The sequence below is a fragment of the Apteryx rowi genome, unplaced genomic scaffold, assembly GCF_003343035.1.
Source record: "Apteryx rowi isolate R43461 unplaced genomic scaffold, aptRow1 scaffold_770, whole genome shotgun sequence".
Taxonomy (NCBI): domain Eukaryota; kingdom Metazoa; phylum Chordata; class Aves; order Apterygiformes; family Apterygidae; genus Apteryx; species Apteryx rowi.
In genome coordinates, this window is record NW_020451061.1 from 119908 (window position 1) to 137201 (window position 17294).

General features: G+C 44.0%; 1 protein-coding gene across 1 annotated transcript in view; it reads left to right on the plus strand.

The window, feature by feature from the left end:
• The first annotated feature begins 2319 nt into the window (after positions 1-2319).
• RAB30 (RAB30, member RAS oncogene family) overlaps positions 2320-17294 on the plus strand; it is a 47121-nt gene continuing 32146 nt past the window's right edge. The window contains exons 1-2 of the mRNA XM_026088538.1: positions 2320-2715; positions 4872-4983. The gene's annotated coding sequence lies outside the window, so the exon portion shown is untranslated. The remainder of the gene's footprint in view (positions 2716-4871; positions 4984-17294) is intronic.

Here is a 17294-nt window from a genome sequence, read left to right on the forward strand (position 1 = left end):
TTTTTTAATCCTTTCTTTCCCTTCCCGCCCCAGTCCGCGTGCGCGCACCGCGTATTCCCCAGCGGGGGTGAAGCGCGGGTGCGCGGGGCTGCGGTGCGGCGCGGCGCGGCGCGGGCTTAGCCTGGCGCGCGGGCGTCGCTGCCGGGAATAACAATAACGGTGATAACGAGCTAAATAACAGGACGCGGCGGTGAGCGGCCGCTCCGCGCCCCCCGGCAGCTGCCGGCGCTTCGGGGCTCGCTGGAGCCTCCCTGAAAAGTCCGTTCAGGGCTCGCCGGGAACTTCGTGGTCCTGCCAGCACAGCTTCGTGGGGTTCGGTGTGGCTTTTCCTTTTCTTTCCTTTTTTGTTCGTTTTCCCTATTTCTTGTTATTTCTGTCGGGTGCCTTTCAGGTCTCTTACACGAGCAGTGCTAGGATGTTGGTGCAAAATACTATTTTTTTTTCCTTAGTGCAAAACATCAGGATGTTTTTGTCCCCCCCCCCCCCGGTAACTGTATAATCGCCGCAATTGCTTGCGCCTCACAGACGTCTAATTTGGCGATGCTGGCARCGGTGGCGGGTAAACGTGTGCACGCAGCAGAGCCCTGCTCATGTCGGCTGTCAGCATCTTCCAGTGCCCTTTAAAGTTAATCCGCTCCAAAGCCTGCTTGGAGCCTCCTCTGAGAGCAGGAGGAGAGCCTAGAGCTGAACTGATTTTTTTTTTCTTTTTTTTTTTCCTCCCCCTCTGCTGCATATTTGCTTCTGCGCCTCTCTTGTGTAACCGACACTGTTTCGTCCTCTGGCAGAGTTTCCTTGGGATCGCCGCGCTGAGGGACGCGTGACATGAGTGCAGGGTGGACAATGCAGCTCCCTGTTTCTTTGGATCAAAGTGTTTGTAAACACCAACACAATGGTCGGGGGGTCCGGGTGTGCGGTGCCCGGCGGCTTGTAGCCTCTCCTCTGGCCAGCGAATTCCCGAGGGATGTCCGTTCTGCGTCCAGACCTCCTCCTGGCATTTATTTTCTTCTATTCTTTTTTCCTTCCTTCCTCTTTGTTACTGACTCAAAGAGGAAGAAAAACAGTGCATGCAGCAGTTGCCTTTGTTGGGTTGGTCTTTTAAAAAAAATTTTGGTTTCCTGGAATGGCATTTTCTTCTTTATTTATTTATTTTGCAAGGGAGGGAGCCAGTAACCTAATATAAGGTTTCCCAACTTGGCTGCAAAAGGTGAAGTTTTACAGCAGCGATTTCATTAGCTATGAAGCAAAGGTACTGGCGGTGAAGAAATAGTACAGAAGTCATAATTTGAAAGCCTGGGAATTATTCTGGGCAATATTGATCCAGAAGTTCTGGAGAACAAGCAGGGAGTCCATGGCCAGGGGGTTTGTAGATGTAGTGAAGTTCTTGTGATGTCTCTCTTTGATTCGGCTTTCATATTTTATGTGTGTGTATACATAAAATACATATATGTATTAGTATTTATGCTTGTTTTATTATTTTTCCAAATTATTAGATTTGGTTGATTAGAAAGACTTCTAATAATGTCCTATGTGGTAGCATTTTCAAGCTATATTATAGTACAGCAATAAGTGGATTAAAAATGTAGCTCAGAAACTCGCACTAATCATAAGATGAAGTTTTGCCTTGCAGCGACAGAAATACAGACACATAAAAATGGGCCAAAGCTGCAAAGCTCAGGAGATGAGCGATTGCTGTGAAAAGGCAAAGACAAGCTCACAGGCCCTTGCCCTCGAGTTATTTAGGTCATGATCCTGCACAGACCTCAATGTGTGCATTTACTGGCTTGGTTCAAGAAGTCCCTGAGATGCCAGTTGCTGGGAACTAGGAGACGATCCCAGTGAAGTAGTGTTATGTATTTCCTCTGTTCTTTTACTTTTTCCAGTGTCTCATTAGTGGCTGGTGTCTGAAAGGGGAGTCGGAGCTGGAATCTCTGAATCTCTGGTCTCTTGGTGTTTTTGTAGTAGTCCTGCTCTTAATCCCAGTGAGTTCAGTGCCTTACTTGTGATATTTATAAAGCCAGAAATCACGCCTTTGCAAGACAGTAAGCATCAGCTATATGCCTTAAATTGTATTAAATTGTCCCCATTCTAGACCTGTTGCAGAAAGAGGTTCAAGCCACCCGGGTATGCTGGGGTGGCTCCATGCCTAATGCGTGGAGGGGGTCCAAAAGACCAGTGGGACAGGGGACCCCGGGAGAGGCAGGGTTGTGGCAGACTCACTTTTTTTTTTTTCCTCCCGAGTTTTGTTTTCTTCTCTGCTACAGTGGTGAGCAAAGGGAGGACGTTGGTTTTCTAGCCTGGGGTTTGGGGGTGTGGTGAGAAAATGGGGTCTTCTGCAAGAAGGTGTGAATGGAGAAGGCTCTGTGCTGAGGGACCAAGCTCTCGCCTCACGGGCAGGCTGGGGAGGGAAAATGAGAATTGGGCATCCGTGAAAGCGTTGAGCCTGTGCTTGTTTCTCTACCAGCCTTCCCATGAAAGCTTTTTCCTGTTCAGACACATGACGAGCATGTGCTCCTGTTCCTCCTAGGCCCAGCTAGTGGGAGATGCCAGTTACCTCCTGCGGTGGAGTCTTGCAGCTCTCCAAGGCAAGTCGGGGCAGCTCCTATTTTTGGCTCTGGAGCTTCCCTCGTCCAGTCCTTGCTGTGGCAGCCAAGCTGGTATCCATCAGTCAGCGAAGTGCGGCACTCGCTGTAATTTCTGTGGTGTGTCMCCAGGCAGGTGCATCTGCAGCTCTGTTTTTTTTTGTGGGTGAGAGCTGGTGATTGACTCTTCTTATTTTTACATAAAATACAGCTGAGCAAGAAATTATAATAGCTGGGAATTAGATAAATTCCTTACGACAGGACCCTGCAGTTTTAACATAAACTTTGCTCTTAATAGATACAGAAACAAGAGCAGGAGATGTGCTAGGACTATATTTATTAGGCTATAAAATATTCTGTATTCCTGATGGGTTTCCAATACCAAAATCAGCAGCCCGTTTAGACAGAGCTTGGAACGGGGATGATGAGCAGCAGCCCTGCTTTGGCTGAAGATGGACTAGATGACCTAAGACTTTTGATTTCATCTGCAGCTTCTGTGATTTCATTCTGCAGCAAGTCATTCAGCTCCCCCCAAATTCCTTCTGTCAATAACTGACTAAATTTTACTTTTAATGTCTGCCTTACAGTATGAAACAGTGCTATCGTGTGTGTGATGTAATCCTCGTGCCTCTTGGTTAGTCTCTGCTTTAATCGTGAAATCAAATTGGGGAGATTGAGTCAAGCATCCCTTGGATGCTAATCTGTTGAATTCTCTAGGGTAGAGCAGGAATGAACTTGGCCCTTAAAAATTCGTGAGTGTTTAAACACAATCAAGACTGCATTAAAGCATGTCGCTGTTAGAGTAGTTTCATAACTAATCTGTGCTACTAAACATCGGCCCTGAACACAGGGCAAAAGCAACGTATTAGTGAGATTTGTGTTGTAATATTATTTGATTTCACCCTGCATAGATAAAAACATCAGAGCGCGTGGTGGTGTTGATAGGTATTTAGGTTGCAAACAGCTTGAGACTTAATTGTTATTTGCTGTCTTCCCTCCTGGAGTTACTGTTCTCACTGCACTACGCTTTTTCTATGTTGATATGCACTATTCCCTAATATACTTCAGACAAAATTTAAAAYGTCTATTTAAACTAACCTAGTTTTTTTTTTTCTTCTCTCTCCTGAGATTAATTAGGAAATAATTGCGCAGAGGAAAAAGCCCCCAGTAAGTTCTTATATTGCTCCAGCTAGATAGAGCCTTGCTGAAATCTGCTACTGTCCTGTAAAAGATCAGAGGATATCCTGTTTATTTTCTTTTGCTTTAGCAGAAATAATTTCTTTTAGATACTCCTGAGGTAAAAGTTGACTGTATTCTTTAAGTATCTGAATAGTGGGTAATTTACTCTTCAACGTTTAAAAAAAAAAAAGTGAAGGGGAAGAGAGGGAAAACTGTTGGCATGAAAAAAGATGAGCTTGCTCAAGAAACTGTATCCTACAGGCTGAGCAGAATCTTAAAAAAAAAAAAAAAGCAGGGGGAAAAAGGAAAGATTAAAAATAAAGAGGTGTTAGAGATGCCGAAGTGCCCGGTAGTCAAGCAGTCCCTGGGTAACTGTGTCCTGCTAAGGACGTGCTCCGTGGAGAGCGGGACATGATGCCATCCCCAGCGGCCTGACCCGCTTCTCTCCTGTGTTGCTCCTCATCTGCTATAAAGTTACACAACGAAAGAACACAATTTAGTTTAGCAAAAGGTCAGTTACTCAAAAGGCAGCCTGTGTGCATTTCAAGTGTGTTTTGGTATAAATTCAATCTATTACCTTTAAAAGGGAACTGCCATGGCATCACTGATCCCAGTAGGGTGGTGGTCAGCCTTGGCTTTGATCCGTGGGGAACAGGGAGGAAAAGGGCATCCGATGGCTATTGCTGGAGATGCAAATCTGTATGACAAGCAGTTGTGTGGGCTTTCCAGAGCACATTTGACCGAGCCCCTCGCATCCATAAAGAGCCGAAATACTTGTTTCCATCTGCCTCCCCGGCCGAGGATTTCCTTTGCCTCCCCTTTCCCCCTGCTCCGATGCATCTCCCCTTCCCCCCGGCTTTTCCGCTATGTAGCGATGTCCAGCAACCACCTTGGGGAGCTTGGATACTCCCCGACTRCCAGTGAATCCGGGGAATGCTGTAAATGGAGACTCTTGTCTGAAAAGACGTGACGCCAATAGGGAGCAGGTTGCAAAAGATGCTGTGGGGAGAGACGAGCGTGTGTGCGACTAGCAAACCTGCGCCTGTGCTCTGCCCCGCGGCCGGYGCGGCTCGAGGCGCAGGGGCTTGACGAGCACTTCTGTCTTCCCACCAGTTACTCTTTCGCTCCAAATACCCGTTCATCCCTAGCTACGGAAGTGATGGAGCTGCAGGAGAAATCAGAGCGCGCCACGTTTAGGACTTAGATCGACGCCTTCAGTCAAAAGGTGCGTGCCGGCATTCAGCTTTACAAATGTTCAAAGGAGAAATGAAAGAGGTTGCCAGGATGAAAAAAGAAACCGTGTTGTTAACCCCCCAGATCTTGTTTTTGCTGTGGTGTAAAGAAATGCTTTCAGTAATAAAAACCTGACTTGAAAAAAAAAATCATTAGCACTTCTGTGCGATTTAAATTTCATTGCTTGAACTCGGAGTAATGGAAAATAGATCAGTCGAGGCTTTTTATCTAGCAAGGTTTTAAAGGCAGCCAGCTTCATTTCTAATTAGTGAGAAGTTCTCCATGGTGTCATCCCTTATACTTTCAGGGTCTAATGCATGGTATATTCATGACTGCAATGCGGATGCAGCATGGGAATATTTACTTAAAATAAGCTCCTTAAAAACACTTGTGTACAAGACAAACTCATTAATTTGCTGCTTAATCTGAATTCTTGTTAGTTCTCAGCATGGAGACCTGAAGGGGATTTCTTGAGGTCACTAAGTGCTGCGTTGGCTTATTTTCCTGTTGTTTTCTGGTGACAGAAGGGAATTTTCAGTTTCACTGTCTCTAACATGGGAGATTCGGGCTTTATTAAACTGGCTACCCAACTTGATTAACTGAGAGAGAAAGTGGCTGCCACTTAAAGCCGGAACACACAAAAGGAGTCTTTTTTTTATAGCTATTAATTCAAACACCTGAAAATAAATGTAGGGTGAGAAAAGCTTTCCTGGCTCATTTGGTATCCCCACCAGATCCTCTGGAGAAAGCGGATTGTTCCATCCCAAGACAACTAATATTTGGACATGAGGATTGGGTAGCCTTTCTCTTTCCTCCTGAAATCACAGTGGGAATATCTGCTCATTTTTGTGTATCACGAAAAAGATTAAAAGGAATAACATTAGCCGCCTTATTTTTGCATCTCCCCTGAAGTTCATGGTGCATCATGTCCTGTGGAGAAGAGGTATTAACTCGGGTAAACCTGCGGTGATGAATTTTCATTAAAATGCCAGTGAAGACTGAAGTAGTCCATAGCTTTCACAAGAGAGGAGGGGCAGGCTTGGGATTTACGTATGTCCCCAAACTTGCGAGAACGCCAGGATATGGCTGCGTTTCCAACATTTGGTTCTGCATCCTGGTTCCCCTGAGATAAAAACGGCAAATTTTGCAGGCTGGAAATTTAACCTAGTGATGGATTCGGGATCTGCTCCTATTCCCTAGTAATCTCACTGGTGTTTCTGTGGCATGACTACAGAACGAGAAGTGCCTTCACCATAAAGGGGTCATTTTAACACAGTTTGCAACTCTGATATTCTCTGTCTAAAATCTGCTCGAGTGAAGCGAATGTCTGCACCATCCTCCGTTATTCCTGCCCAACAGGCAATAGCTGTCTCCCGAGTCTCCTCGTTCTGTGGCTGATGGAAGGCAGTGGCACCCTCTAATCTCTCACATATGCATCTGATAATGAAAATCCCCACTGCAAATATTTGTGTTTGAGAATTATGTAGCTATGGGGCAATTCTTGAACAATTTGGGGTCTATTAAAAAAAAAAATGCTGAGTTGCAGATATCAGAAGCCTGAAACATCAGAAGTTGGTGCTTGATTTTTTTTTTTTTTTCTCTTGCATTTATCCTTGTTCTGAACAATTTGTTCTGCCTAGATAGGGAACCGTGCCCATTTTTTTTCAGGCCAGCAGTATTCACACTTCTAAAATATGGTAGTAGCCTTTTGCTTGAATAGATGTGCATGTGCATAGAAAACCCCAAACAAACCCAGATTCCTGTTGACTCTTTAATTTCAGCGGAAAAACTGGGACTCTGGAGTTTAGCCCTTACCTTCTAGACTGAAGTGGGTAATGGATTTCTGTTCAACGTGTCCACAAGAGAGAAGTGGGAGCATGCAAATCAGTTGGAAACTGTTTTGTTATCTGTAGGAATGAGATTTTTTTGCAGCGTGACCTGCTATTAAATGTTTCTATGCACTGAACGTCTCCCGTACAAATATAGTATGTGCTTGATTCTGAAGTCGCTCCTGCCTCCCCCTCCTTCAAAGAACTGAAGAACAAACTTAAAGAAATGCATCCATACTGTGATCCTGAGGTACTTCCCAGTACATATTTCCAATATGCTTATAAACCTTGGAAACTACTTGTGCATCTTAAACCTCTGGCTTTTTATAAATGGCCATCCCATTTATATTAATGTTGCCTCTAACTTGTACTGTCTGGATCAGGAAACTACCTGGTTAAAAACAACCTTTTTTTAAAAAAAGAAAAGGAATCTTTTTTGCTACATTAATTTTCTTGGGGCCACTGTTTATTTTGCAGCCATGCAGATGATTAACTAATGCAAAAGCGCAAACAACATGGGGCAAGTGGAAGTGGGGAGAAGGCACCTACCGCGTGTGCTTTCAGCTGCTTAAGTASTGTGTGACAATGCGGAAAAAAAATGAAGGTGTAAATAAAATAGCAAATTTTCTTCCTAAAGGGAGTAGAAATTTAAGATGCTTAGAAACTAATAAAAAATACATCTGTAAAAAAAGAAATCCCCGCAGTTAGAAATTCAAAGCTGAAGAAGTTCAGAACAGATTGAGTACTGACTTGTGCTGCTAAATAACCAAGGGGGGGAAAAAAAATCATTGTGGGCTGAGGTTAGTTCCATTAGAATAAACGAGGCTGTGAAATAAATATTAAATAAAGTCTCTCATTAAGTTCTGCATTTTTACAAAAGCTGTCGCCGTAGGGAGAGAAACCTGGCATGGGTTATTGTTTGTTTATCTCGGCTGTCAGTCAGCGTGCTGGGAAGCGTGTTGCATCCATTCGTAGAGGAGCCGTTAGTAACCAGGCCATCCTGTTTAAATGTCAATCTCTGCTGAGAAATGTATAAAACTAAATAAAAAAAGAATTTTTCCATCTTGTTAATACCTCTTTCACAGTATTCCTCATTTTGCTTGCTGACCTTAGTTCTTGCAGATACAAGAATGCTTTAAAAATACCTCCTTCACAGTGTTGAGTGATACCTGGGTAACTAATTTAGTTAGTCTGGCAATGCTCATCCAAAGCTCACCTGGTATGAAGAAGAGGTTTTGTTGTGTGATCTTGAGGCTTGGTCTGGGCTGATGGAGAACTGAGCAGTCAATAGACCACAGGTCCAGGCTGGGATTCCTGCCTGTGCCTCTGAGTTATACGCTTTACCAGTCTTTACAATAAAAACAAAACAAGTATGCTTCCTGCATAATAATAGCATGCTGGATGAATGTATATTTTTGGTATATTGTGGTGCTGTGACTCTCTAAAAACCTCTGGGTCCAGGATTCTGGTCTTTGTAGATATTTAACCCCCCCTAAATTTTATATTTTGCTAAGCCATCTTCTCCCTGCCACCACACTGGCCCATGCTTTAAATATCTGTATTGATGACAGTCAAAGACTGCATTAATGTTTAATGCAGGAAATTTTTCACCTTTAGACTCTCATTCATCCATATTGCTATAATCGATTCATCCTGGAAATACTATGCTAATTAGAGGAGAGACTGATACACAAGCATCACTGTGACATGTATAACCAACCTGTCTCGTTTTGATCCTTTCCTTATCTCTGCTTATGACTTTAATTGTGTACCATCTCAAATAGGATCTGCTGTTTGTGCACTGGATGAATGAGGAGTGTGAACTTTGCATTTGCATGTTAATGGAGCTTTGTCTGGGAAGGTGTGACTGGGTTTCAAGCAGGGCTATGCAGAAAAAGATAACATTGCAAATACCTGAGCAAATTCGATGCCAGAAGTTCAGGCATTGCTAATTACAAAGGCTTTTTTCCTCTGATAATTTCAAATGCGCCTTTCAAATGGACAAGGCAATTGCTATGATTTAGGAGGAGAATTATTGCAGAGAATGCCTTTCAGTAATCAGCATATATCTTCTTATAGGAAGGAAGGGCTTGTAATTTGTGTGCCCTTTCTAAAGGGAGGATGTATTAATTGAATCTTAATATGTGTTGTGACATGTATGGTGATGGGGGATATGTTGGAAAATATTGTACGCTGAAACTAGATGGATTTGTTATGTGCTAAGATATGTATGTTGCTGAGAATGTGGGTTATTCTCAATAACTGAAGTTAAAAATTAATGTATAGGATATTTTGTAGTTTTTCTGGCATTTGAAGCTTTGACTAAGATTTTGACATTTTATCCTCCAACTTTTGATATATATATATTTTTTAAAAGGGCAATCTGATTTTATCTGAATTGAAATGCTTCCCAGTGATGCATGTTTCAGTGTGTGCCTGGGGTTTTTTGGAGACTGTTGCATGTTCCTCTTACAAAGGACCACCTCTTAATCACTATTTTGACCATTCCTAGGCAAGTCTTGATACTCTCCATCGTACTTTTGCTCTTGCATGGGAAGACCTCCCTATAAATAGTCACAGGATTCCCTGAAAATATCTACAAATGTCTCATTACACTTTTCAGATCCCTCCTCTAAATTCCTTGCTCTCGTGATGTTTGCAAGGAACTTGACAGTGAGTTTAAAGCGTGTGTCTCTACGTCTCAGCCTGATGGAGCTGGAACATCTTCCGTGAATCAGACTTGCAGGAAAATGAATGGTGCCTGGATAACAAACTGACATTTCCGCATAGCGATGGTTACAGTAAGCTTCAAGAGGGGAGCCTTGCTGCGTTAAATCTAGACACATGTGGACCTGGACTGCCCCAGGGTGGTTTATCAAGCAGGATCCCTTTTGCTGACTCTTGCTTGTCTGTATTGCAGTAGCACCAAGTGGTCCCATCCTTGCTCTGCCGGTACCTGTGCAATCAGAAAGCAGAATCTGTTCCCATCTTGCAGAGCTTTACGGTGAGTGACAGCAGATCAGGGTCCCAGGCAGCCAGGGGAAGGCCAGGGAACAGCGAGACCATTATTTTGAGCAGCAGTGACAGCCTGCCAGCTGCCTACCTTTTGAGTTTACAGTAGGCATCGCAACCCGAGATGACTTTGAGAGGAGACAGCTTGGTGGATGTTTACAGGGAGATCTTCCCACGCATGAGGAAGAGCGTGCTTGACTGTGTGAAGGTGTGTGCTGTGAAAATTTCTCTGACGGTGATGTGTGTGACGGGAAAGAGAGGCAGATAAGGATTTATGAAGGTCTAGCTAGGTTTGAAACACTTCTTAGCTGAAGAGCCCTGAAAAGAAAATTAAGCAAGTGTAACTTCCAGGGCTATCTGATATCTTTGTGTGTTAATACTCCTTGCAAAAATCGTAGCTGTCTCAGAACGGCTGCTCAGAAGCGGCGTGGAGAAGGAATAGTTGGCACCGCGCGCCGTGATAAACGGCTGCTTATGTGTTGGCGATAATTAGTGGGATGTGGAGTAGACTGTAAAATAAACGTGAAAAGTAATCAGGAGCGGGTGAGCCAATGGAAGCAAGGAGGAACAAAGGGAAACCCTGAAGTTGCGAACCGCCAAAATTGTCCTTTAACAGTGGCTTTTGAATGGCTGCCAGTGATCCAAGATGAGATCTGTCAAGGCCAAAGAAGGACAGTCACCGCGACCGAGATGTGAGGGGCTGTTGGGCTGGATTAATTCTGAAGGGACTTTCTTTATCCTAAAAGGACTCGCTGATGTACTTCCGCAGGAAAGAGCTCTTTTGCCAGTGCAGTTTAAGCTGGTTCCCCAAATGAATGATCTACTCTAACAGCAAATCTTTGTGTTGGCCAGGCTTTGACTGTGGAGGGGAYGGTTGCTCTCTCCAGCAAAAGGAGGAGAGGGGTTAAGAAGAGGTGGATGTTGTCTGTTTTAAGTTGGAAAACTTCCTGGATATGTGTCATCAGCTCCTGGAGCTCTTTGGGTTATATTAATTGTGAAGGTTTTCCAAATGCAAATGGGCTCTAAGCCTGCCAACAGCCTCAATGCTGCTTTTGCTGTCCAGGAGTCTTCTAACCTGAAGCGCGAGGAAAAATAGCATTTTTCTTGCCATTCACTGCTCTACCAGTTCAACTGTGCCCACAGAACACTAAATTAGGACTGAAATGATTTCTGTCGGTGTTTGGGGAAGGAGGTGGCACTAGGGCAGCTGGAGGAGGATTTGGGCAATTGCAGAATGGTGGAATATGATCTGTCTGCACCAGGAAACTGGGACAGAGACTGCGGGAAAGCTGTGCAGCCGTGGGGAGCTCCTGTGCTTCAGCACCTAGGCATGGGTAGGGAGCGAAGCAAGAAAAAAGAATTATCTTCTCAATTTCGGGAGCTATAACTCTTACATAAGATTTACTACTTGAAAAGTGAAGTGTCAGAACAAGGACAAAAATAGAAAGACAAAGACAAAAATGTAGAGAACCCAGTGTAAGGACAGAGGAAGACAGGTATCAAGACTGAGTCAAAGAAGAAAGAAAAAATGCAGACAGTAAAGAGAAGCGTAGTAGAGTTGGGTTGTGGTGATGGAGGAAGAGACCAAAAACAGGTAAAAGGAGTAAAACAGTCCGATGGATAGAGCCTTTGACTGCGGTCTGCCTACARGGAGGCTATTCCCAAATTTCTGAGCTTGGGCAAGTCACTTCATCTGTTCATGTGTCCTGCCTTGCCTGTGTGTGCTGAAAGCCCTGTGAGGTGGATAATCTCACTAAGTGTGAGCTATAGTACAGAGTACAGTGAGGTCATCAGCCTGGTTTTGATTTCTAAGTTTTGTTATGATACAGATTTGAAATTACTCTTGAGGAGGAAAGGGGGAGGAATTGTAATATTTACTCCCAGAATGGCGGTGCTGACCTAGAATGAAGTACAGGCTGTTTGTGCCCAGCTGATGCTCTGCTTTAAAATGCAAAGGGTGCGTGTGCGGGCATGCGCGTGGTGCAGTGTTTGCTTCCACACTCACTGCTTGCAATAGTCAAATGTTGAGTAAAGTTTTCGAGTTTTATCTCTGACCTTTGAAAAATGCTGGGAGGTCTCCTCAACATGATAGACCAGAGAAACTGTAATATATTCTTCTAAAACACAGCACTCCTTTTTATGGTTTGAAACCTGTACCACCTTTTGTACAGCCTGATACGACTACAACTCATATCATGCACAAGGAGATACAAACAAGTGGCAAATAACAAAAGAAAAGAGAAGAACAGTCTGAGAAGCTGAAAAGCCACGTGTATGGGWTCTACAACACTCTTGTTTTCTCAAAGAACTAAACTGATGTTTAGTTTGTTTTCATATTTGTGTTGCTGGATGTTGTAATAGCATGATGAATGAATAATTTAACCTTARTACGATAATATATTTTAAATCATGACTTCCTAATTCCCCCATACTTATTACATCTGGATCTGGATTAGTCCCAATAATTCATTTATATCAAGAGTGAAGAGGACCGTGTTTGTAATTGTGCTTAGGGCCTTATTTTGCTATGTTTGGGGCCAGCGTAAGGTGGCACGGCCCCATTGTGCGCTAAGAATGTACACTGTCTTCCCTGCCTGTGTGTTTAGGGGTAATAAATACCCCACCAAATGCAAATACGGTGCTTTCTGCAAGATCCTCATTATCTCGTATTGTACCTGGGAAGTCTCGTTTGGTGCTTACCCAATTTCATGGCRAGTGGGAGGGGGAAGAGAGGTTATTAGTTGCCAAGAAAAGAGACTTGAACCAATGTAAGGGAAAGCTTGGAGCTGCCAGCTTTAACCCCAGGCAGGATGTGAGGCTACTGCAGAGCAGCAGACGCAGAGCAGTGAACCAAAGGAGCGGATTAGGGAGCACACAGCGAGAACTTGGATATCTTCAGCGGAGATGAAGTTCTTCACTCCAAAGGCTACAAAAATGCTTTTTTTTGGTGCAGAATACTTGTCTTTGCCGTGAGCCAACCTAAATTTCTACGCCAAAGCAATGCTTAAACTTGTCCCCTTGTATTGCACCACAAATGTGTTGCTTGACACTTAATGCCTAAATTTCCGTGGTTATCCCATGTTGTTTTGTACAATGCGTTGTAGTGACTGTTGTTCAGATTGGCACTGAGATTTGCACTCAAATCTGATTTGTGTTTAGCGATTGAATTGAGATTCACGGATCTGACACAGTTTCGCCAGAACACGCATCTCCTTTGTCCTTCCAAAAATGGAGCATTTCCTAACTTTTGGCAGAAGTAATCCTGAAACGGCTCTGTTGTTTGTCTCCACAGGTAGCTGGCGAGTGTCCTTCCAGGGTCACGGATGTTTTTTTGTCAGTTCRTTCTCTCTGAATGCATTTCTCCGTGATACTTCCTGCCCTTTGTTGTATGCCCAACTTTCCAGCTCTCCTTCGCTGCACTAGGCTCGTGCCTTCCTGTTCTAGCAGTATCGGTCCGGACATCTTTATCCCAGATCCATCCCGTGTCCTTCCTGTTTTCCCTGTCTTTTCATATATCCTTTATTTCCTTTCCTTATATATCCTTTATATCCTATTGATATATCCATATATCCTTTCTTTATCCTTTCTTTATCCTATTATTTCTTCCTTTATAACCATCATCAGAAACTGCCCCACAGGACTTTTTTCCCACCAATATATATTTTTTAAACCTAGGTATTACAGCTATAAAATATTTCCTCTAATGTAATCTGTAGCAATTCAGGGTACTGCAAGTTAAGCAAATATCTCTGGAGGARCCCTGTTTCATGAGCCTTGTTACCATTCCTGGATTCCTTACCCCTGCAATAGCTTCTCTTCTGCTTCTTATCGTACATGTATCAAGTGCTGCTTTAGTTTGGCTAAATTTAAATTGTTCTGCATGTGAGAATTGCAGAGATGTTGGGGTGTTTATGCTGAAAGGGAGCATGGGGCAATCTATTAAGTGGGAGCAATATGTTAAGTGACATGGTAGTCATGAAAATAGCTGGTGTTTAGTATCATCCCTTGCACTGAAATTAGATGGAAGAACAGAGTAGACTGAAAAGAGGGTTCGAAGCTGGAATTCAGTTGTTCTGATAGGAATTAATTCATTGCAAATAAATTTGTGCAAGTCCTTGCAAACCCCCTGCGCTCAGAGGGAAGACAGGAGAAACCAATGATGTTGCAAATTTGCTTTTGAACTTAAGATAATGCTCCTGCAAAAGTTCCTAACAGAGCCTTGCAGGGTGTGTGATTTTAGTCTTAGAGCACCAGTTTGAGACTGCTTRTATGGACTGTTGTTGCATGGGGAAGCATAAATTCCCCAGTGCCAGGTAAGAGGACTTGTCATGCAAGCCATCGCTGACAGAGCCAGAAAAAACTTCCACGTTTTCATTTCTCCTCTTGTTCTTTGTTTTCCCTGCTGTGAGGATAAATATGCACACAGTATTCTTCTGTTGTTTTCTTGATTTATGGTGCCATCTTGGATGTTCTGTTGCAAATTGAAGTTGTATATATTATAGAAAGATCTTCTAGGGAAGGCTTTCCTTTCTAGACTTCATTAGAATTGAAATCATAACTCTAATGGCAGCTTGTGCAATGCAGTCTGGTGCTTTTGCACGGCCTTATGCTTCATGGAAGTGCACTGTGCTGGAGCGGGAAGGCTCTGGTTGTGTTTGATAGGATAGATGGCTAGCTGAAACCTTAAGAGGGAATTCTTTGCTTTACTAAACGAAAATGCCTTATGTTCAGTTTTGAATTGCAAATATTCTTACTTTTGGGCAGACTGCTGCCYGTTCTGTTAAAGAACAAATGGTGGCACTTTGAATTATTTTGTATAAAATTAGGGAGCTGCAAGAAACAAATAAACATAAGATGTTCCGTATCTGCACAAAGGCACAAGCACAGTCTGTTTGTTGCATGCCACTTCCTTTGATAAGCCATTTCCTAAATAAAAATGTCAGAGTATATATGTATTCAAGATGCTGATAATGCAGTATTTTTTGTGACTGAAACACTTTTTTTTTTCTTTTTTTTTTTTCCAAACTTGCAGCATTGTCTGCCAAGGCTTGAAAACCTGCGTGTAACTAGCTGGCAGTAGCCTCAGGACCAAGTCTCCTAGTCAAGATGAAAAATACTTACTCCGTCATATCCCTGTAGCATAAAGGGCTGAAGTTGTGGTGTTTATTCTGTTGCTCCAACACTGTCAAGCAATTCCAGCCTAATAACAGGATTCTTCTCACTTGGTTTTGTTTTTCTTTTTTATTTTCCTTTGTCTTTCTCGGCCTAACTTTTTTAATTCCCCTTTTGTCCTGTTCTTGCTCCCTTCCAGCATCCACCCACTTGTGTAGGAATTCAAAAATGCTCCAAACCCCAAGCAGCCAAAGGACCGAATGTGCTCGCCAGAAACCCTTGCAGGGAAGGGATGCTGGCGTACCGCAGGGTATTCTGGCCCATTGTCCTGTGTGGGAAGGCCCCATCCTCTGTACTTCATCCTGATTTTCTAGGCTGAAGACCGGAGCCTCCTTGTCTCCTGCAGTGTGCTTGTAGCTCCAATAATTTTAGCAACCTCAACGTTTCCTCTCCAAGGTGTGGTTTGGGGAAAGGGTTAACGTACGAGGCTTGGGATAGATTTGCTGTGGTTCGAAGCTGAATAGTGATCATGGAAATCTGTTTGTCCCATGCTTGATGTTGGTCTCTGTTGGACGCTTCCTACGCGAAAGGGTGGGCTGGCAGCCAGCAGCCCCCAACCACAGCCCGTCCTGGAGGAAGCCCAGCTGGGGAGGAGGAAGATGAGGAACCTTCTTCCTTTTGCCCCCTATCCAAAAGATAAAGTATCCAAATTGGTTATCCTCGTTAAATCTTGCTGCCTTTGACTGATTTGCCCCGACGTCCCTGGTTGCAACTCAATGAGGACATTTGCAGATGGAAGCGTAAGGAGGAGCCTGGTCCGGTTCGGTTCCTCATAGCGGCAAGGGCTCTGCAAGAGCGTATGGTAGTAAATGCTGGTCACCTTGGTCAGATATTGCCCTTGGTGTACATACGCAGATCTTCTGAGTGAGGTGGTGCAGTTTTGAATACAAGTAAGAGAGTTTGTGTTTTTGATTAAGGAACGGGTTGCTTTCCAGCAAATCACATGTGTGCGGTTGTGCAACTTCTAGTCTCCTACATGCCATCGAGACGGATGGGGTAGGGAAGTGTGGTACAAAAAAGTCCCAACCCACAGAGGAGCAGCGCTTACAACATCATGTAATAACCATTATTCCTTAGGGTCCCGTTGTTCCTTCAAGACAAAAGGCCTCGTCTTGGAGCCCGGCACCGAAGAGAGGATTTGCGGGAGGGGAAGGGTTGAAAGCAAACACGACTGAATAAGTCCTCGTGGTGAAATGGGCGATGTAAATCTGTCGTGTGGATATCCTGGACTTCCCAGACTTCTAGCACCCAGCCAAAGAACGAAAGGCGGYGCAGCGTTGTTGGAAAAAAGCAGCTCTCCGGGGGCCGGCTGATTAGAGCCAAATTACCTCCCGCCTCTACTCAGAAAACCTCTTCTCACGAAACGTATTTATTCTTGGTYGTGCAGGCTGTGGAAGGCAGGGCGCGAGGTGCCCTGATTGCGCTGGGCGGAGCAGGTGCTGGGATGTCTTCACTGCTGCTGTTACCTGTTCGGCAGATTAAAACGGGTACAGAAATGCCTATATTTTTGTTTCACTTTAAGCAGCTTCCATTATTGGCCGAGGGCAAGAAATGCTGCCGTGATGCTAAGTTTCCCTGGGGCATGCGGGAACGGGAGAGGAAACTTGGGACGCCGCGCGGTTCCCTTGACCGTACCTTGTCGTCGGCCTCCCCGGTGAGCTCCCCGATGCAGCCGAGATCCCGGCGGATAATTCAGCACCGTCTCTTTGGCAGGCAAGAAGTCGTCACAAATAAGAGCACATGGTTCTCATTACCAGGGCCTGCATGTCCACTTATGCTGAATTGCCTGTATTCACTGGCTTTCGGATGGTCCTTCAGTAAGTCGGAGAGAGCAAACATTTTTCCTGGGAATAGCAGCTGTTTATATAGACTGTGCAGCAGGTTCAGGAATGATTATTAGGAAAACATTCCTTTCTAGTCGTGAAAAAAGGCATTTTGTTTTTTCTTTCCTCCAAAACACACAAGCTGGAGAGTCAGGGATTTTCGTTTGCCATGACAACCCATGAAACTGCAGAGCTATGCGATTTCTCTGTCCTTCCTACGATTAAATCTTTTTTTAAAGGCCATGTTGCTCACAGAGTTGGGAAACATCAGGTGCTATTTGTTTTTCTCATGTAGATTAGGCAGAATTTAATTTGCATGTTTGCTTGGGAGCCGTAGAGAGCGGAGGGATATTGATATTTCCATGATTCATGTTAAGAGCGGTGTCTTAGCTCAGAATTGTCGTATTGTACTGAAATCTCGTTTTTTGCTCCGAGACGGTAGCATCACCAAGGAGTCCTGGCTCGCG